We start from the raw sequence: 22,590 nt of genomic DNA, 5'->3' as shown, positions 1-22,590 counted from the left end.
ATATTTTTGAGAAAAAAAGTTTATTTTATAGTCTCTTTTTTTGTTTATTTTGTTTATATACTTTTTTGTGTTTATTTGAATTTTATATCATTTTTTTTAATGCAATAGAAAAACAAATGCGCAAGCAAATTATAAATAAGCAAATTATAAATAGATGAAATTAGATTATTATTTTACTGCTATCGAAAAAAAAACATCTTTTATGAATGGGTTGTCGAAAAAAATAAACATTTATTATTTTTTCATCTTCAAAGACGCTTTACAGATTATTTCATTTACTTTTTACAGAAATATCGTACTTTGCTTACCCACATAAACAACTAGAAACAGATTTAATGAAAACACTATATCATTTAATAATGTCATATATATACTGGGCAAAACAACAATATTTTTATATTACAGAACCTTGTTTTATTCATGTTAATATTGTAAATCAATTTTTTTAATATTTTTTTTAGATAACTAATAAAAAATGGAAATAAAAATACAAAGAAAAAGTTTCGGAGAATATGATTTACATTATCGAAAACGGGTATGGTTTTGTCCACACACGAGATTAATCTTCAAACATGGAAAAGTTTCAACATTGAAAGAACTATGTAAAAGAAAAATGTCATTCAGCAGAATGAAGATAGAAATGAAATTATTTCAAATGAAACTGGCAAAAGTGATCCCTTTTGAATATTACGACACTAAATATATTATTTGGGATCAAACCTTTTACTTACAAACACAATATGGACTTTATTTTTTATATAGAAAACATTTAGATTTTTTTTACAAACAAGCCTATTTTTTATATACAAGGAGTGAAATATTTTTATCTCATTATTTTCAACCTTATTTAAATAATACTCAGTATGAACAATTTTATATTTTATTAAAAAATTATGTAAATTGGACTACAGAACAATACCATTTTATCACATCTCCAACTTTTGTACATAAGAATGATATTATTTTATATTTATAGCTAGCAAATAAAAATGAACAAAACAAAAAGTGGTTATACCAAAAAAAAATGTCAAAAAAAGTCCGTAACCAAATGAAAGATACATTCATTTCTTTTTATTTTTTTAAATAAAAATTTTTTCTATTTAACCTATTTTTTTTCTTTTTTTTACAGCAATGTATCCCTGCTTTTTTACCTCAAATAAAGAGAGCTTGCGTCATTCACAAATAATTAACAATCGTTATTTTTGCGAAAAGAAATGTGGAGTATGTTAGGCTTGTCAACTTCAAAAGAAATAAAAAATTTTTATATTTAGAATATATATTTTTATTACATATTGTCTCTTTGTTTATTCCTTATTTTATTAATTTATTTTATTCCTATTTTATACAACTTTATACTAACATTTTATCTTTTTTTAGATATAAAAAAATGAATAATAATGATGATTGGATTTTCGATGCACCACCATTTGAAATCAAAATAAAAATCGCCAGATTAAAAAGACCGCTCCGTGGTCTCGATTATGAAAATGTGTAAAACTGGAAATTGCGAATATACCAGTTGCAAATAAAGAAGAAGTGTGGATACTCGACGCACCACCTTTTGAGAGTAAATTTTTTTCGAATAAATTATTTTTATTTTTTTAGCTAACTTGTAACAGTTTTTTTATAATAAATTTTCTACACATTAAAACCTCTCTTAAATTTTTTATTTTCTCACTTGCGCTTCATTAAACAAATTAAAATTCCTGGCAATAAAAATTTTCTATTCCCCCTCACTTGCTCTTCACCACCGTCACTTGACGACGACCCCCTCAACTATGACCATCACTTGACGTGGTAATAAATGGTCTCTTAACCTTGACACACTTTTCCAACAGGAAGAGGAAGAGTTTATTTACCTCCGTTAAAAGGCGCAGGTAGGAAACGTTTGAGAAGACACTTAAGAAAAAGCATGCGTGGTAAATTTCTTCCATTGTTAGCTGCAGTTTTAGCACCGACTTTATTATCGTCTCTTATACCGCAATAAAAAAAATGTATTAAAAAAGACATAAAAAAAGACATTATAAAAGACTTTATAAAAAACATAGAACAAGACGAATGCGTGGAATATTTTTAGGACCTCTTTTAGAAATGGTATCTAAAGTCGTTTCACCTACCTTTACTAGCGCTCTTCTACCTACCATTGGTAAAGCTGTTTTGGGTGGAGCTATCTCTGGTGGAATTTCTTACGGAATTAATAGAATTGGAAAATAATATTTATAATATATATTATATAAAAATTTACAATTCGTTTTTTATTATTTTATTACAAATATATAATCCCAACTTTGTTCCAAGTAATATGAAAACTCCCAATAACGCTCCAAATAAATATCCTCCCACTTCAATAACAATAAACAAGCTCGAAAGTGCTAATATTGTCACTATGTTTTCTTTATTAATACACTTCAAAATATTGAATACGATTCCCATGCGATTCGTGTGTACCACCATTATCTATTGGAGGATCAGGTTTATAAGGTTGAACTACTGCCACTGTCGTTGGAGTTTGAAATCGTTGTAACGGTTTGTTTTTCGCTTCCATTTATTATGAACCTATTTCATTTTTTTACTCTTTACATACTTTTCGACACGCTTCATTAAACAAATTAAAATTCCTAACGTTTTTTTATTCCCCTCCTCACTATTTTACCGTCACTTGACGATGGCCCCCTCACTTGACGAAGGCGCCCTCTCAACTATGAACAACTTGACATGTCAACAAATGGTCTCTTAAGTCTTAACACACTTTTCCAACATACTAATATTCTTCAAAACAATTCATTTTATAAAAATATTTTTTTTTATAAAATGAATTGTTTTGAGATTTAGTATCTCTTCCTGATGATCCAGCAATGGTGAAACTTAAAGTTGAGGAAAAATGTTAGATAAGTGATTTTTACTAGTTTATTGCTCCATTCCTTAAGAACGTTTAGCACTCTATTTGTAAAACATACTAACATAATTTACATTTCAAGGAGCTAATAATACATGATAATAATTATTCTATAATTGATTACAACTATATAGTAGCTTCTTGAATTGCACACCATTATTATATGATAACAATAATAATGAATAATAATGAAATAAAAATTAATTAATGTATTATTAATAAATTTTATCAATGTAATTAAAAAATAATACCATATGATCAAATATAGTTCTGATAATTTAATTACTATTATCTTGAACAGAAAATATATTAATTGGATTATTGAGATCCATTGTTAACAATAGGACTTGTTAGTAACGTGAACTTATAGAGGACTTGAGTTAATTCAGTTATAAAATGTTAGAAAAATCTATACAAACTGTTAACCTACGTGACTGTAATTGATTTTCGGTATCATAACAATATCAACTATTATCAATACATTTAAATATTTATAATAGCAATAAAGTTAATTGAAATAATGAACACGCACAAATTTAAATATATTAATAATAGTTGACATTGTTAGTATATCAAAAATTAGTTATAACTTCATAGGTTTACAATGTTATACATGATACTTGCACACCAACATGAGTTTTGCATACAAGAGCCTCTATTTACTTTTCTTTATTTTTCAAAACCAACCAGTGCCTCTTCCAGAGGCACAGAGTGGTTTAAAAAAGTAATGTGGAAAGTACTATTGCATTGATTTTCAAATATCAAATGCCTAAAAAAAAAAATATATATACACTTTAATTGTAATCCTTATCGAAAGTACACTCAAACCTCTTTGTGCGGTAGATAGGGACCGCATAAAAGAAAACGCATAAAAATAAATAATGACGTATACATCTTACACATTTTAATCGTTGAGATTGAAACTATTGCGTGTTCATAAATTAAATTATATGAGATCGCACAAAAAAGAATCGCATAAAATAAAATGCACTAATAAAGTATCGCATAAAAAAAGACCGCTTAAAAATAGGTTTGAGTGTATATCTTCTTGCTATATACAGTAGGCTTTTCCAGAAGTAGATAAATAATTATTTGGTAGATTATATTACATTTACCAACATTTGTCGACAACTCGCATGATAAACTCGCAAAACGAATTCGTTACGTAGCATCATTACCTTAAATGGATGATCCCATCTCGGAACATGAACAATCTCCGTTGTAAACATAATGGTGTAAACATAACGGTGCACAGTAGGCCGGATATTAGACATATGGTGGACAAAATTATTTTGATATTTTTTTTTTTTACTAAAACCCTTTATATGTCCAAAGAATCACTTTGTATTAAGATATATTTACTTTTATTATATATTTTAGATAAGTAGTTGTTAATTTCTAAAAATTATTTAACAAACTTTATAAAACTTTAAAAACGCGGATTTGCAATTTTTTAGTTTCAAATCCCATTACTTCTTAAAATCATGGAACTGAATAACAAACTCTTCTCGTGGAATAAACTAAAAAAAAAATAGATGCAACAAACTTTAAAAATGAAAATGCGCACTTTAGAAAAAATGAAAATTTATCACTAGATTTGAAACTCTATTATCGATATTGTATAATAGATTTGAAATATATAGATAAATTCATAGAAATATATAGAAAATGTAAATGAATATATAGATTTAAAGCTCTATTATTATATCCCCACGACGTTTTGATTAAGTCTGTAGATTATTATCATCTTTGTATATAAAAATGTATTTTTTTATTTTTAATTTATTAGCCGCACATTGTGGATGAATAGTATTACAATGTTTTTATCAGTCTAAAGGTACTATGCAAATAATCAACAGGCACTCTACATTCGTCACTATTTTCATTTTAACTTACCTGTTTGTAAACACTATACCCTGTAGCACCATTAAAACCAGCCTTGCATCTAAACGTTAGTTTAGTTAATTCCTTAGCATTATGTTTTGTATATCACATAGCTTTTTAAGAGTGTGTTTTAGAAAATCTTTTAGCGGTATTTGTACTGAATACCCATCCATTTGAATGTTCTTGGGATAGCATTTAGCTTTTGAAGATCCTATACTATTATACAAAGGATATATGTGGCAGCCATTTTTTCAGCACCATTTCTGTAAAGCTGGTATGTTGATTTTGATATATCACTATTAATTATGAATGCTAAAGCTTCATCAGATGAATATATCTAAGCAGGTTTAATGGAGTTTTTATTTTAAATAACAGAAATTTTTGTGCCTGTTTTGTACTTAAACTCACTTCTTAGTTTCAATTTTGTTGCATGTTGCATGTTGAAATAATTTATGGCTAAATAAAATATTAAAAACATTGTTAAGCTTACTCTTTTTGTTTTGTTACAAGCTTTTTCAAAAGAGCGACATGGTTTCCCAACTTCATTAACTGATGATGTAGCATTTAATGTACTGTAGGTGTATTGAAAATCTTGAGTTAGCCAGTTTTCATTACTTATCATTATTTGCAGTTATTAATTTTTTACATTGTAATTTTATAAAGTTTTTCAGTCAGAATCCTCTAGTTTAATATCTGCAGAAACTGGAACAGTTAATTTCGATGAAAAGAATGGTATATCATTAGAAACTAGTTTATTTTGTTGTATAAGTCCGTAAATGTCACCAATTTTTATATTAATACTAAATAAAAAAACAAAAAAAATGTTAGGTTAACAGTGCAATTTGTATTGTATAAAATAACAAACAAAATAACATGTATTTTTGTTTACGAGAAATAAAAGTTGATTTCAAAAAAATAACATAAGCTACAAGTCATATTTTTAATATGTTAAAGAAACCCAAAAGGAGAAGTTAGGAACAATGTATATAGTTCAAATAGGTTGTATACATATTATATTTACAAGTTCAAGCATTCCATATAGGTTCTCGTAGGTTCCCTAAAATATGTGACACTTTTTATGCAAAATAAAAGTATTAAATGTTAAAAATTTACCACGTTGTTTTAAAGCCAGATTATAAGTGTATTATAAAGGCTTATCTTTACGTTATATTTTTTTCGGAAAGCTTTACTGTTAAATACTTTAAATATATAAAATAATCCCGTAAGCTCATAAAATTTTAAAACTTACTGTTTACTATAGCCATGCATAAAAAATAAAATTTTTACGCTTTTTTTAAAAAAAAAAATTTTTTCATTAAACATGAAACCGCAACTGATATTTGTGGTTTTAAAAGATGCTATTATACTCAAAACAATTTTCAAAACTTTAAATTAGAGTATAACAAATATGTTTTAATATATTGTTTTGAATATAATAAACATTTATTTTTTAGGTTTTGTCTACCACCTGGCCCACTGTGCGGTGTCGGTGTAGACATAACGGTAGTCGGTGTAAACAACTGTGTATAAATTATTCTAGTTGGTGAAAACAAAATAGTTTGTTTTTTTTATATAAAAGTAATAATTTGAGAAAAAATAGATGAAGGTTTAATTACATTATTCATTTTGTCAAAGACAACATCTGAGAACTGAAATGCTTCATTTACTGAATTGCAGTAAAAAAGTTTTATTACAATTGCAAATTAAAAAAGAGAAAATTAAAGCTTGTGCATAAATTAAATCATTTAAAAAAACCTATTTTAATATTTCTTTTAGGTGACATTTTTTAAAAAATATCATAGAAAAAAAATAGGCAGAGTCGTAAATGAAAACTAGAAATCGAAATATGGTTGTGAAGTTACAATAAAGCTGAGAACTTTTTAAGTATCCAGATAAATATTTTGTTTTGTTAAGTTTAATTAACTCTAGACATTTTTTCTAATTTTACTTGAGATATAGACACAACTTATCATGACACTTAACGGTCTTTTTAAAATGAGAGGAAAAGGATAGGCTTGTAATAGTTTTAGTTTTAAGATATCTAAAGAAACTACAGGAAAAGTTTTTGGTAACTTTTTGGTTTATTTTCATAAAGTCTTAATTTCTTATAGCACTGTCATTGATTGGCCTATGTACTTAGATAATCTTTTATAATGATTTATCCAAGTGGATTGGATAAATCATGATTAATATGTTTGGTTGATTTTTTTTAATGATTTGCTTGTTATGTGCAAGTAGGAATGGTCAGCAAATTGATAAGCTGTTGAAATATTCGAAGACATTTAGATAATTTATAAAAATAATAAGACTGCCATCTATAGATAACAGAATTTTTCTCTAACATGACAACGGAAAAAGTCTGATAAAAGCTGCAGACTCTTTTTACAGTGTTTTGGTAATTTTATTTGCTATTTATGTTAATGACAATATTTTTTTTTTATTTATCATGTTCACATTTTTTAATGTTAAGTGTTTTTTTTATTAAATACAAAAATATGTTTTATTATTTTTATTTTTATCATCAGAGTAAATAAATACATCAGACATTAATGGTTTAACAATATTAACAAGTAATTATTTACTTATAAAAGCGTGTACACGAAATAAATGTGAAAGAATGAGCACGTCATTTTTTTTCAGTGGTTGTATTAAAATCTTTTTAATTGTTTTGTATTTTGTTTACGTGTTGTGGTTTCAAAAAATTATTTTAGTTTTTGGATTTAACTTAAAATTAGTTTTAAAAATGACAAAAGAAGAAAACGTAAGACAAAAAATTATATAAAAATATTTACAAAATCCTCATAGTAGATACAATTCGATACCAAAATTGTTGCAAATACATCCATACACCGTTAGTCGTGTTATTCAACGTTTTCTTCAAACAAAATCGATCAAACGCGAATCTGGTGGTGGAAGAAAGGAAGGTTTTAAAGATATAAAACTAGTTAGAAAACTGGTTAACAGTGTTAAGAATAACCTATGCCTTTCAGTAAAAGAATGGGCAAAAATATTTGGATTTTCTCATAGTTTTGTTACAAAAGCTAGAAGAAAACATGGTTTTCATTCTTTCAAAGCACAAAAAGTGCCCAACCGTTCTGAAACTCAACAAAATAGGGCAAAAACCCGCGGCAGAAAGTTGTATGAAAATTTTAAGACGATGAAACTTCTATCAAGTAAGATCGTCAACAAATTCCTGGTGCTGTTTATTATATTGCCAAATATAGAGAAAAAGCAGATAAGAAATTTAAATACACAAAACATGACAAGTTCGCTAAAAAAAGCTTTGATTTGGCAATCTATATGCAGTTGTGGAAAAAAAATCAGCACTTTATTTTTCTCAGTCCACACTTTCTAATCAAACATATGTTAAAGAATGTTTACAAAAACACCTTTTACCTTTCATTAAATCACACAATAACAGACCTGTATTCTAGCCTGATTTAGCTTCAATTCACTATTGTAAACTAGCTTTGGAATGGTAAAAAAATAATAATGTGAAATTTGTGCCTAAAACAGAAAATCCTCCAAACCGCCCAGAATTGAGAGTTATTGAAAAGTACTGGGCTATTATTAAAAGAAAAATGAAAAAAACAAAAAAGCCTTCCAGAAACATTAAAGATATTAAAATATCATTTAAAAAAGCATCAAATAGTTTTGATTCTTACTCTGTGCGCAAGCTTTTGGGTACCACTAGTGCAAAAGCTCAAAATTTTATTAGATTTTCACAGGAGTAATTCATTATTTTTAATGTTTGATCTTCTTATATTATTGTATTAAAATTATTACTTTGTTTGAAATAAAAATTTAGGAGTACTTTTTATAATTGTTTTTCTACTCACATTTATTTCGTGTACCCGCTTTACTAAAAATTTTTTTTTGTTCATAATAGTTTTAAATAAAATAAAAATTTTGTAAAATAACAATGAAATAAAAGTACTTTTTTTATGTCAAGATTGTTAGTTTTATTATGTTTAGTAATTATTTTATTTTTGAGTTTCTTTTACTCAAATTTAAAAAGTTGTACTTTACTTATTTTTTTTAGATCTAGCATTAGCAATGAGACAATCAAGAGAAATTTGGAATACATTAGGTAGCTATTTACTTCTTGCCAAGACATGGTTTTTTTGTTTTTATTTATAATAGTTTTAGGTTTAAAAGTTTTGTTAAATCAACAAATAAACTTTATATTACATATTATAAACTATATTTTATAAGAAATTAAATTATACTTCACCTGAAAACTAAATAAGTATTATCCTTAGATGTATTGTAATTTTTTGTTTTATTTTTTTATTTCACATTTTTTGCTTAAAGTTGTTTTATGAGTTTATCATGGTTTTATTTATTTGTTCATTATTCTCTTCAACATAAAAAAAATTTTAAGTTGTTTTTTGTAGCTTATTATTATAATTATTTATACGATTAGAAGTTTTAATTAAATTTTTTTGAATTTTAGTTTTTATTTTGTGTTAATATATTTTATTTCACACCTTGGTTAGTTTTCTCTATTCATTTGAAAACATTTTATAATTGCTTTCCGGTCATTTTAACAGCACAATTCCCTCATTTTTCATATAAACCTAATTTTTAGTAAACGTAAATTTTGACTATAATGACTAGAAAAAAACCAAATGCCATTTTTTCTATTTATTTAAAATTAATTTTTATGTTTCTTATAACAGTTTGATTAGTATTTTTGTATAACTTTAATCTCTGTAATTAGCTAACTATTACCAAGATATGTTTTTTTTGTTTGTTTTTGTTTTAATTAAGAATAAAAGGTTTTAAAAATCTTTAAAAAATCAATATTTATACTTTTCTATATATAAAAGAAATAATTAACCTTTACTAGTTATGACTGTATCTTCATTTTACCTGTAGATAAAACTGAATAAACATTAAATAGTTTTATTTTCTACTTTTGTTTATGATAAATTGACTGACCAATTATAAAATCTAAAGTTTTAGAATAAACTTAGCACCGCAATTAAATCAAGTTTGTATAAAATTGCTTGCTTAAAAAACATCCTATCCCAGCTAACACAAAACTTTCAAGCACTTTTGACGAATGTTGAGAATGCTTGAGCACGTTCTTGGAACATTATGTATATGTTTCAGAAAATTGTGTATACACCCTTAAAAATTGGTGTTCAAGAAACGTTGCCACTACGTTCATTTAAGCTCGCAAAACGTTTGCTGCAAAGTTACGTGAACCAACTTTTGTAAACTCCAATTTACAGTTCTAGAGCGTTTAATACAAACGTTCAATACATTTATTTAACGTTCTCTTCAAACGTTTTTTTGATTGCTCTTGAACATTAACCTCAAACGCCCAATAATGAACACAGAAGTTTACCCAACGTTTTCTTTGTTTTTTTTACTTTTTAAATAAACGTACAAATTTACAAGTTCAGATGGGCTTTCTATTTAAACCTACATTTGCTTTTTTGATTTTATACAACCCTTATTTATTTAACAGTTGTTAAACAAGTACTTTAGTAAAAGTTTATTTGTACGTAAGTACAAATTCATGTTTACAATTGATTAACATCATATTAGGCTTTTTTAAAAGCGCATGTTTTAATGATTACATTTCAACCATAAGACACACATATGGTTTATTTTTTACACTATACTAAGGCAAATTTTTTGCTGAAATTTAAATAAGAAACACTATAATAATTATTATTACCTGGTATATTAACTTTGTTTCATATTGGTAATTCTAAATATGAACTGAATATTATCTCTCTGCGCCTAAACATAAGTCCCAATTAGCTCCTTGTTTAAATTTTATACCAAAATATTCGCCTTAGTCGCATGATAAAAGTACTGTAAAGTTCTTTTCAATAAGTTGAAATTTTATTTTGTTAGTTTATTTTTGTTTTATTTTATTTCATATTTTGGCGGACGTGTATTTTAGGCACCCCCTTATAGTAAGTCCGTGAATAACCCTTTTACGAAACGAATATTGTTGAAAACCATACCCTAACTAAACCATACCCCTGACCCTTAGGGCTAGGCTCAGGGTTTGGCGTAGGGTTTGGTTAGGGTATGATTGTCAGTAAAATAACTTTACTTTTGGGTTCAGGGTAGAGTATAGTTTTTAATAAATGTTATGTGTAAAATGTGACTCGTTTTTTATGGACCTATTAAAGGGAGGTGCCTGAAATACACTTCTGTCCCTTTTTTTTATTTGTTTCATTTTTTAATCTCCATTTTTTTTGAGTTTGTACTATTTACAAGGTTGCTCTTATCATTTTAGCCAGTGTATATAAGAGCGAGCCTTTCATTTGATATTATACTATTTAAGAACCAATTTATGATATTTACTCATAAATATATTGTTGTTGTTGTTGACTATCAGTAGTACTTAAATTTGGTCTTAATATCTGACTAAAGAAAATAAATCTAAGTAGTATCATAGGTTCAATTATGGGTACTATTGTTTATATTAAGTTAATAATTTAAGTAATATGTTTCAACTTTCTTAATAAAACATTATTTAATAGTATTGTTAATGTATAATTTAGTAGTATTTAGTAGTATAATATATATTTAAATGTACGTGTTAAATATGTATATAATTTATATACATATTATACACAATTTATATACAGATTATATTATAAACATGATATTATTCGCACTAGTCCGCTCTAACAAATACGAATAATTTCTTAGTTGCTCTTTTTAAATTTGACCAGTCGGCTCTAACAAATATAAATAATAGTTGTGTTTATAAATAGGTATACAAATGCTTTAGATGAAGAAGTTACACTTGTTTTGTTTAATACATTGTTATGTTAAAAAAAAACTTTAGTTCTGCTTTAGATAAGATATATTATATTATCATACTTGAAAATAGTTAAAATGAAGCAGAACAATATACAGACCAAAGTAGATGGCTGCTAAGTAACATCTTTAGCAACAACCGCAACAAAACAACAATCAAAGCAACAATGACACTGAATTTGTTTTAAAAACAACTTCATGTTGTATCTATGGTGTTGTAGATGTCGAGCAGCAGTTGTTTTCAAATTGTTGCAACTTAGAAAAAGAGTTTTCTGTTCAATCTGATCCAGATTCTGATGCCTCTGATGAAAACAGTTTGTCATTCAGAGATTATTTACAAATCTGGCATGCAATATGTTTATCTAAAATAAATAAAAATTTGTAACAAATACTAGATCGTCTTGAAAAGGACAAAGTAGATAATTTTTTTGACTTGGAAATCGCTCTGAGTATATATGGGTTGATTATTTTGTGAAAACAGTTTCTTGTTTCAACTATGTAAAATGACGTTTTATGAATCATACCAGAATAATAATTATTACGATTTTCATTTGTTGTAATTTGTAGAAGCTTGTGGCGTCTATTTTAGTGATTCAAGTATAAAACTGTTTTTATATAGATTTGAAAGTTTATAACAGTTAAAGCCTTTTATATATGGACAATTCCACGACGGAAAATGAGGAAGTAGTCAAGTTTTATTCTCTTTTTTGTCAACTTTTAGCAAATGAATATTGCTTTAGACATATAAAAGTTTATTTAAAATATACATTTAATAATAAAATTGATTTATTTAAGTCTTTCTTATGCCTCCAAAAGTTACAGTTTTTCTCATTGTCGCATGATAAAAAACATAAAATGTTATTTTAACCATAAATTTATTTGCATAATTGGAATTAAATTAGCGTGAAAATGGAGGTAACATGTTCAAATTGTTGTTGGTCAGACTTTATAATTTATAAAGTATATATATTTTAAGAAAATAATGAAAGAACTTTTACCATTTTCATGTAACGCTAGTTAACAAAAACATGATAAAGTTTTGTTTTTTCTAAAACTTAGTTAAAAAACTTTACTTTTTTAATAATATATGCGAAATAATATTAAATGTTACATTTTTACATATAAAGTTTTGAATAACGATGCTTAGTTAAAGCGCAATTTTATTTTAAATTTGTGTAACGTAAGTTAAAACATGTATTTACTAAAGTTCTGGCGCTTTTAAAATTAGTTTTTGTTTACAAAATGATTATGTCCTTAAGTAATTCTTATTTCGTCGCGTTGGTATGACAAAGTTGTGATGAAACTTTTTATATTTGGAAAATTTAAAATAAAAATGTTTTTTTTTTTTGTTAATTAAAATTATTTATATTATTGCTTTTTTATTTTTTATGTATTCTTATTTTAGTTGACATAAATACACATAAATTAATAAAAATAAGAATTATATGAATACTTTTATTTGGACATTAAAAAAAAAAGATTTGTTTTGCCATTCTCCTAATATAAAAAGCGTAAAATCTTTTTAAATTTTTTTTTAGTAAAACAAATTGTTTATAATGCAATTATTGGTCATCCATAACGCACGTCTCTGTATATTTGTCAATTCTTAACCCCTTTCCTCCTGTCATAAATAATCACATATACCTGAACCCCTCTCCCTCCTAAACCGTGATAGCAATTTTTTTTTCAAAAATATTTTAATGTAAGAATTAAACGTAAATATTTTGCAGCATTTTAAAAATTCAACCTAGTGAAAATTTTTTTTAACTTTCTGTGAAGAAAACACTTAAAATACAATTTTCTTTGTTAATTATTTTTAATGAATGAGTTCAATTCTTTTGCAATTCTTTTGTTACGCAGCTCTAACTTTTAAAAAACGTGCTTGTTTTTTTTAGCTGGTCACCTCAATTTAAATTTTATATATTTTTTAAATTGTTGTAAAATTCTTAACATCTTGTAAAAGTTTCTAATACAAACTGCTTTACTAAATTGCAGAAATCTGACCTAAAATTTGAAGCAATTTTTTACCTTGTTTTCCGCGTAATATAAGTTAAATGGCATTTTCAGTCATAAATTTGCCCTCTTTTGGTCAGACTTAAAGCTTATTTTATTATTTAGACTAACAGCTTTTATACAAAATAGCTAAAAGTTTAATTTACAGTTTAAAAAGGCAAATATTTGATAAAGTTGTTGCGCGGGTAAGTTAAAAATGGAATTGCCCATATGGTACATTTAAGTTATTATTAAATAAAACTAACTTTTTTATCAAAATCACAAAAAGTTTTTTGGTTTTTTTAATAAGAAAATTTTTTATAAAAAATAATTTATTTTTGATGAAGTATTGTAAATTGCGCTATTTTAAAAATGACGTTTATATTTTTTATGTTTTTAGTGGCGAACAGAAGTACCTTTTAACTGAAACAGGACATATTTATTTTATATGTTGTTGATGTTATTTTGTAAACAGATATAACTTTAGTTGATGTAGGGGAGAACGGGGCAAGTTGTCATGCTTTTTACATTTTCCCAGATATTTCAAAAGCTAATTGGTCGATTTTCATAAAAACTATTTTAAATGGTAGTTTATCCTTATAGTTATTTAAAAACAACTTTGGAAAGCTACAGACCATTTGAGTATAACTTGCCACCATTTCTAATGAAGACTCCATGGTATGAAAACTTGACCCACCGTTGGGGAAGGTTGTCGTGATAAGAGGGGCAAGTTGTCATAGTTATATTTATCACAAGGGTAGATCTAAAAGGTAAAAAAAATATTTTTTATAAGAAACCAAGTATCAAATTATTAAAATTAACATATATAATTTATACACTAAAACACTTCGAAAATTATCATTAAAAATTATCATCAGAGTTACAATTATGACAAATGTGGCTGGACCCTCCTACTGTACATTCTTCATGTACCCAGCTTGAGCACTCACAACATTTGATACGTTTTTCAGCATTTCTGCTAATAGCCAAAGTATCCATGCAAATGATAAAATTGTTTTCATCTTCTGGTGATGATAAGTCTTGTGTATGTTTTTTTGTTGCTTTGCCTTTTCCTTTCTTTTAGCAGAACTTTTGCATATTTTTGGCAGCGGTTGTGATAATCTCACAGAATTTTCGAAAGGGGAAGCAGCCAATATAGACAAAGTTCTCTTCTTGCGAGTATTTTTTGTAGGCTTTCTTTCTAGTGCCTTTGGTAATGGCCTTACTTTATCTGGACTTGCAAGCACAGAGCATTCAGAAATTGATTTCACTTGAAATGTTACAGGCTCCTGTGATGACAAAGTCAAACTCGAAGCAAAAGTGGATTGTTCTGGTGAGACTGCAACCTTTAAAGCTTGAGGCATTAGTATTTGAGAATTGGTTTTGACAGGCATAGGTATTTCTGTTACTGAACTTGGAGCAAAATCAAAATCTGTAAATACTTGAGGGTTAATTGAGTGGATACCATATTAACAAAAGTTGCTCAGTGTGTTATTTGGTATCATGCTCCATGAAAAGGCAACCTTCACTATATCTGGCACATTATAAATTGTCATACCTTTTCCAGGGTAACTGAGTATTCTACTGTTGATGACTGTATTTAAAGCCTTTTTAAAAGAACCATAGACACTTCTATTTAGTGGCTGAAACTTTTGGGTGCAATGGGGTGGAAAACTTAACATTATAATTCCATTTGCTGTCGCATAGTCCAGTGCATTTAATAATAAGTGCGAAAAGTGATTGTCAACTAGTGGCAAAACTGGATGCTCCTTTAAAGGCTGTACATTCTTTGCAAAATGAGTAAGAAATTACAAAATGTGTCTTCCTTCATCCAACCAGATGAATTCGCATCCCCATTAATGCCAGGTGGTGCAGAAGTTAAAAAAAAGGTGGAATACTGTTACCAATTGCAGAGGCAGCAAATTTTTTTTTTTTTTTTTTTTTTTTTTTACAACAATCATTATTATATATTTCAAAAACAAATAATATTTACATGTCTCCAGTTTATATAAATGTCCACCACAAATATTTACAATATCTAAAGAGCGTTAACAATGCTGTTTTACGCATGCGCGTTTGACATTTTAACTCATGCGAGTTAAAATAATAAATTCGTGGTTTATAATATAAAGTGCTGGCTATTAACCCATGCATTTAAAAAATATACGCAAGTCCGTCGCACCACAGGGCTACTAGGGACTTGCTTGTCGTTGAAAATATATGTTATTTGTTGAAAATATATATCAACATATATTAGTAGTACTATGTAGTTGTAAGGAAACTCGCAGAAGACTAAGAAAAGTCTTTTCATCGAGAACCTTTAAAATACAAAATAAACTAAAAATTTAAAGAGTAAAGACACACATTAATTTTTTGAGGTCTACTGTTCAGTAATATTTTACTATGTATAGTTGCTAACAATTTTTATTTATTTATTTTTTTATATTTTATGTTTTATTTCTTTTTTATTTATTTTTATAGCTTAAATTGTTCTTTTTACATTTTATTATATTAATTGTTCTTTTATATTTAATACATATCGATAAAATTGGTTTTGTTAATTATGAGATCTTTTAGTTTTTTCTTCAGGGCAATAAGATTATCCAATTTAGTAAGTTCTATATTTTGAGGTATTGTTTTGTTGTATAAATAGGGGCCACGGTATACAATTGAAAATCTCTAAAATTTTGTTTTTTTTATGGGCAATGTAAAGTTTCCGGTTCCTCGTGTGATATATCTGTTGGCGTTGGTTTGAAAAAAGTTATTAGTAAAATGAGTTGGGACAAGTCCAAGCTTATATTTGAGCATAAATAAAACATTTTGGTAGATGTTAATTTGATAGATATTTAAAGCATTCAAGTTTTTAAGTAAAGGATCGGCATGAGTGAATTTATTTTTATTATAAATCAATCTTGATGCGTGTTTTTGGTGTGTATATATAGAGACCTTAATTTAGATTTATTTGTACTTCCCCAGGCAATATTAGCATATGTTAGATAACTTTGTATATAAGAAAAGTAGAGAACTTTCAGATTCTCCTGGGAAAGTATAGTTTTGACTTTGTAAAGTATGCCGATACTTTTTGATATTTTTGTATTTAATGTTTTTATATGGGGTTTCCAAGAAATCGTTTCGTCAATAATAATCCCAAGAAATTTAATAGTTTCAGTTCTTTCGATGTTTATGTTATCAATTTTTAGTGATGGTAGCATGCTTGGTACTTTGTTTTTTTGCTGGTTGGAATGAAACAAGATGTATTTTGTTTTTTTTTGATTTAAAGATAATTTATTTACTTTAAACCAAATGTTTAGACTCTCAAGGTCATCATTTGCAGATTCAAAGAGATTTTCATTTGATACTGATTATTTACTTTAAACCAAATGTTTAGACTCTCAAGGTCATCATTTGCAGATTCAAAGATTTTCATTTGATACTGATGAATAAAATAAATTTGTATCATCAGCAAACATTATTGCATCAAGTTTTTGTAGTGATTGTGGAAGATCTTTAATATAAATTAAAAATAAAAGAGGACCAAGAATGGAACCTTGGGGAACTCCGCATTTTATTTTTAGTAAATTAGAATACTCATTATCGTTCGAAATAACACATTGTTGTCTGTTGCACAGATAACTTTTAAACCAATCTAGGCTAGTATTTTTTATTCCGCATTTTTCCATTTTTTTTAGTAAGATATCATGATTAATTGTGTCAAATGCTTTGGATAGGTCTATAAAAGTTCCTAATACAAATTGCTTTTTATTAAAAGAATCACTTATGCTATTAACTAAATCTAAAATTGCATGTTCTGTTAAGTGCTGTGCTTGAAAGCCGAATTGTTTTTTATTTAAGAACTTGTTTTGAATCAGGTATTCATATAATCTATTGTAGATTATTCTTTCAAGTATTTTAGAAAAGGTTGGAAGTATTGAGATTGGTCTGTAATTGTTTATTAGAAATGTTTCACCGGTTTTAAAAATAGGTACAATTTTAGCTACTTTTAATTTATCTGGTACAGTTCCTGTTATAATTGATGATTTAAATATTTCGAAAATAGGTTTGCGTATCTCCGAAAAGACATTGACGACGATATTACTGCAAATGTCATCACATGCCAAGGTAACTAAAGCACCACTTTCTGCTGAGGTCATTGCCCCAACTTGCTTTAGGCCCTTTCTAGAGATCACTTTATCAGGCTTTTGAACTGTAGATACCCCTGTTTTTTCCATGTTCCAAATATCTGCTGGTATTATTTGGTGACATTAAAAACACACCTAAAGATTATTGAAAAACATTTCAACATTGTGTTTGTTAAAACTCATGGCACGTGCAATGCTTGTGGCCTCTGGAGCTCTTAAAAACGATGTTGGGTTTTTTTGTAGGAAAGACATAAACCAATCTCTCCCAACACAATGATTGTTCATCCATGATTTTGGCATAAACAATTTATTAGCATCTCCTCATTGATATGCTAGTTTTCTAATATCTTTTGGTGGAAGGCCAAAGTAAATATCTGAAGCTCTTTGCAAGTAGCTACAGAATTCAAGATGAAGCTGCTGTGTCAACACTTTTCTGAAATATATAAAATATATACCAGTATAAATACGTATTTTCTCAAGTCACTTATAATAAATATTATAATCTTTAAACATATTAATAATCTGCAAATCTAGGTTGTACGTAGCCAGTGTGAAATGAAGGTATTGTCGATTTTTAATTAAGATCTTCTATAGAGGTTTTTACAAATAGCGTTGTAGGCTTCTATAGTTGATATTAAAATCTAGAGACACCTGGACTATGCTTCTACCATTTTACTTTACAGCTTTTATGCTTCAAGGATTGTGCATTTAGCAGTGGTACCTCCACTGGTTTTCCTTTAATAATTGCGAACCATGATTTAAAATCTGATGAAGCAAAAAAAAATGTTAGGCTATTTTTTGTTAGTAAATAAATAAAGTCAAGTTTAAGTATTTTACTTTCGTAACTTTATATCTGTGTATAACTATCATTTAATAATGTTTACTTAGGCTTATTAAACTTAAATATCATGCATAATTCCTTTAAGGATGTTTATTACTTATAATAAGTATAATATATATCATTAACATTCATTTAAGAGTTTTAAGACTATAAGAGAGTATGCAGGCAATTTTTTTTATATGACAACTTGCCCCCTTTAAAATACTACAACTTGCCCACATGGGGTAGGGGAAAGTTTGACCTAAATAACTTTTTATCCTTGCCGTAAATCTGAAAAATGATTAGCACATCAAGATAAGAATTTCAAAAACTATAAACATTTGAATGTATTAAACACAAATATTGCATATTTTTACTGTATTGAACATTTGAAAAAAGAAGTTAAAAATTACTTACCAACGAATAATTTGGTTTTTTTTGGCGCTAATTTCATGAAATCAACTGAGCAGTCATCTTTCAACCCCATTTATATAATATAAAAAAATTGCAACATCAATCCAGCCATAACATTCCGAAATAGCAACTACAAAAACAGCCCTGTTTTCCACAAAATAGTTGTTAGTGCCCTTTAAAGCTCTAATTAGTAATAATATATTAACTTTTTCATTGCATGAAGTATTATTTTTTAGCATGAATTTTTGTTAATAATAATAAGCTCAGCTAATTGTGCTTCTTATGGTTAAATGCAACAATTAAATCATGGACTCTTAACTAAGGTTGATATGGTAAAGTCAGTTGTAAAACACTTTGAGTTTGAACTTAAGTACAAATAAATTTTACTTAAGTACTTATTAAGCAATTGTTAAATAAATGAAGGCTATGTGAGTACAAAAGTAGATTAAATTACACAAAAATTACCAATTGTAAGTTTAAACAGAAAGTTCGTCTTAATCTATACATATATACGTTAAATTAAAAAATTTAAAAAAAAAGGAAAAATGTTGGGTAAACTTCTGTGTTCGTTATTGCGTGTTTGAGGCGAACGTTCAAAAGCTATTAAAAGAATTTTTCCAGTTAGTTTTAAGTAAAAGTTCACTGTTTGTTATCTAAATATCCCTATTGAACATTCAAGAAAATCGTAGTTTACAAAAGTTCTGAAAATCGTAGTTTACAAAAGTTGGTTCATGTAGCATTTGCATTAAATATTACGCGAACCTAAATCAACGTTCTCGCAATTTAATTGTTAGTTGGGATTTTCTTACATAGAATTAAACTAAAAATGTCTTGTTAAAAGTCTCTGAGAATGCAAATCTATCTAATTATTTGAAATTAAATTTGGATATAAATTTAATCTTGTTGTAATTATATCTACAACTTATGCCAATGACACTATAGTATTTGTTATTATGTTCAAATAATTTGTTTATATATAATAAATTTTTATTATAAATATAAGTCTGTATTTGTTTTTATTTTCAGCATTCAAAAAAGAACATATAATGAAATTATTACGTAATTATTTACCTATTTTCAAAACATGGTTTTTTTTGTTGAAAATGGTTTTAGTTAAAAAATTTCTCAGTAAACTCTGAAAATAAAAAACTATACTTTTCTATATGTTATAAGAAAGTGTAATCTATAACTAAATCATTGGTTGTAACTACGTATTACCTAACAGAGAAAACCGAATAAGCATTATCGTTAACAATATACTCTCTTTTGTTTGTGTTAAATAGGCTGACCAGTTACAATATATCTGAAAATTATCATAACGATCATATTATAAATACATTAGGTTTAATCAAGTAGTTATTTATTTATTACCAAGCCATGGTTTTCATAAATAGACTCAATTCATTCAGGCTTTGTTAAAGTAATTAATTATTATCGTAACATGGTTATCATAAATGTATCAGGACTAATTGAAGTAATTGCATATTTGTCACCAAAGCATGGTTTTCATAAATACATCAGATTTACTTTAAGTAATTATTTATTACCTAGACATTTTTTTTTGCTTTTGTTTATAACAGTATTAGGTATATATAAACATATAACTTAAAAAAACTTTTTTTGAGTTTTTTTTAAATCATTTAAGTTTAAGGCCTTTATTATAAGAAATAGTTATCCTTAATTGATTTTTAGTTTTAACTATAAATAAATTGTGTATCTATAAAATTGGTTGTTGAATAACATTTCAGATTTGTAGATAGATTCAGAGTACAATTATTTATAAAATGCCTCTTAGAAAAAAAACCAAATGATTTATTGAATTATTTTAAACAAATTTTATTGTTTATTTAACTTTGTGTTAATCCCCTTCTTGTCAATTACAATTTTTTATATTCAAGTGTTTTTACTCTTACATAAGAAAAAAATGGATTTATGTTGTTTGTTTTTAATTTGTTTTAATATATTTTATTTCACACCTTGGTTAGTTTTCTGTATTCATTTGATGACATTTTATCATTGCTTTCAAATCATATTAGCAGTACAATTGCCTCGGGTTTTATCTTAACTAATTTGTTTAAAAAGTATTCTTGGTTCTTATATAGATTTTAACTATAATGACAAGAAAAAAGCCTCTTAAAATGAACATCTTTTGCTTTATTTTAAATTAAGTCTCAAGTTTCTATACAAATTTTGGTTAGCTTTCTCTAGTTTTTATATAACTTAAATCTCTATAATTAGTTCTTTATTACCGAGATTTTTTTTCTTGTTTTTACTTATAATAATTTTAGGTAAAAAATGTTCTTCATATTATCTGTAGATAAAACTGAATAAGCATTAACTTTATTAGTGTTATATTTCACTTTTGTTTATGTTAAATTGACAAACCAATTACAAAATCTAAAGTTTTAGAATGAACTCAGCATCACAATTAAATTAAGTTCATAAAACTTAATTGTTTAATATTTAAAAATATTTTCTTTTCGTTTTTTTTTTTAATTATGTTCAAGTAATTTTTTTTATTTTTGAGTTTCTTTCACTTAAATTAAAAAAAAAGGTTGTACTTTTCTTTTTTTCTTTTCTTTTTGAATATAAACTGGGCGTTTGAACCATCAAAGAAAACAAGAGAAAATCAAAATCCATTAATTAATAACTTACTTCTTGCCAAGACATGTTTTTTTTTGTTTTTATTTATAATAGTTTTAGGTTTTTAAAGTTTTTGTAAAAATTTTTAAAATCAAAAATTGTACTTTTCTATAAAATATAAGAAATATTTACCTTTTACTAAGTTTTTGTTTCAACTATATTTTAACAAATAGAGAAAACCCAACAAACATTATCCTTAACAATTTTGTTCCTTAATTTTGTTAAGTTTGCTGACTGATGTTATGTGTAGTTGCATTTTATCGTTCCTGTTTTCCTTCCCGCTTGCAAAAAAATGTTTTTGAAACTATTATTATATGAAACATTTTTTCAATCTGTTTTCATATATTGTTGAAAAAACTTTTTTACAATATATTTTTAAAGTTTAACTAAGCGTAACCAAAGATTTTTGCTTAATGAAGCGTAACCTGATATATATATATATATATATATATATATATATATATATATATATATATATATATATATATATATATATATATATATATATATATATATATATATATATATATATAAATATGTTGTGTTAGTTCGCTACTGCAGAAGTCAGTAGGTTTCTTGATATAATTATATAGAAGAGAAAGCGCTCTTTTCTCTTTCTCTCTTGCGTTTTACATTACTTTAAGTGTGACTTGGCGTGTGCACTTTGAGCAATCCAAGATTTTATTGTAAATAACGAGTAGTATCTTCGAGAAATATATGCTAAAGTAATCTTATCTACGTGATTTAGTACTAGAGTCCCTTATAAACTCTTTATGGAGTCCACGATTTAAAATATAATCAAAGATTTAACTAGCTAAGTTGCTTTTATTTTTATCAATTATTTTGATAGTTGATTTATATTTTGAGATTTAGGATAAGACTACTACAGATTTTTATATATTAACTTAGGTGAAATTGGTAATGATCTTCGTGAAGAATGCGATCGTTTAAAGACCAAGTTACCAAATAAGTAATTTTTTTATTTAAGATTTAAGCTCTTCTTTAGT

This window comes from Hydra vulgaris, chromosome 13 (genome assembly GCF_038396675.1).
Source record: "Hydra vulgaris chromosome 13, alternate assembly HydraT2T_AEP".
In the NCBI taxonomy this organism is placed as follows: domain Eukaryota; kingdom Metazoa; phylum Cnidaria; class Hydrozoa; order Anthoathecata; family Hydridae; genus Hydra; species Hydra vulgaris.
This window is presented reverse-complemented; position numbering follows the sequence as displayed.